Consider the following 1,696-nt stretch of genomic DNA (forward strand, 5'->3'; position numbering starts at 1 on the left):
TGGATGGACCTGGCAGAAGATCAGTTTGATCCTGTAGAGTTGTTGGCTCAAGGCCGGATGGGTCTGGCTGTGGATCAGCTAGATGCCAAAGTGCCGTTGGTTCGAGGCCGGATGGACCACACTGGGAATCAGCTGAATCTGTGTCGGACACAGGCTGAAGAGGGGCCACTTTGTTGCCTTGACGTCGACACTGGTTAGCGCTTTTTACAGCCAGCCATGTCTTTCTGAAGAATGCACAAAGGCTAGTCTTCTTGCGTTTTGAAGGTTTTTCTTAAAAAGAAAGAGAAAAAAAGGGTTATTACATTGACTTTCTTTTTTACTCAAATCTATTTTACTAAAATTTAAAATCTAAAATGTACTATGTACTCAAATCTTTACATTAAACAAAACATTAAAACGGAAATGTAATTAAAATGCAAAAATATAAATTATAAATTACAGTTATTACAATTTTAAAATACATTTTTTTTATCTAATTAATTACATGATGTGGTGATTAATTAATTGCAAATTAAATTTGGCTGTTAACGTACCCCCAAAAGTTAATTTAAAGCCATTATTGTTTTAAATGAGAAAAGTATCAAGAAGATTTAGAAAGAAATATTTGATTTGATTTATTTGAACATAAAATGTATTACATATAAACGTTTAGGCTACAACAGCGTAACATAAACGATAGAACATAAATGAAGATTATTTGAGAAACATCTCAGTATTTTTTGTTCATGTGAAAGTCATTGTTTACCAAAACAGCTTGGTTACCAAAAGTCTTCAAAATACCTTATTTTATGTTCCACACAAGAAAGTAAGTAAGTCATGCAGGTTTGAAACGACGTGAGGGTGAGTAAATGATGACAGAAATTAAATTTTTGAGCAAACTATCCCTGTAAGGTGTTTTTTTTTTTAGTGATGATACTCTAAATAAGACACTTAAACTGCCGGTAGTTGGCGGTAAATGTCTTTATGAGTAAGTAACTGAGTCATTCATTCATTCGGTTCGTTCAAACTGCAGATTCATTCAGGAATTATGTAAACGACTCTCTTCACAAATCGACTATTGAATCATTGGTTCACATGATTCGTTTAAAACGCAGATTCATTCAGAAATGAATCACCGCTGTGTTGCTCTGAGACGCACAACAGTTGTGCAGTGGCTTCATAGGTCATATTTTCTTTGGCAAAAACAGACAATATTGTGTTTAAAATATAACACAATATTAAATTCTTATTTACTGAATTGTTGTATAAAATCACATTTGCACTCGTGCTATTCGGACATAAACAACACTCCTGTGATCGGTTATCCTATGATATAAATATGAGACAAAAACTCATACAGCGGCATTTTTTTGCCCCAGTATATTGAATTTTAGGGACATGTAACTACATTTATGGACTACATCACGCAGTGAGTTGCCCTGCATCAGGTTTGTCAACAGTCTGTATGAAATGTAAGGACACATGCAGGTCTGGGGCGGGACGGGTGCGTTAACTGCATGGAAATATTTTAATTGCGTTATTTTTTTTCCATAATTAATTAATTTAATTAACGCGTTTAATTGACAGCCCTAATATGAATATTTTCATTGTAATTTATTTCACATAAGGTTTAATACACAAGGAATATATATATATATATATATATATATATATATATATATATATATATATATATATATATGTATATATATATATA

The sequence above is a fragment of the Sinocyclocheilus anshuiensis genome, unplaced genomic scaffold, assembly GCF_001515605.1.
Source record: "Sinocyclocheilus anshuiensis isolate Anshui unplaced genomic scaffold, SAMN03320099.WGS_v1.1 scaffold453, whole genome shotgun sequence".
Taxonomy (NCBI): domain Eukaryota; kingdom Metazoa; phylum Chordata; class Actinopteri; order Cypriniformes; family Cyprinidae; genus Sinocyclocheilus; species Sinocyclocheilus anshuiensis.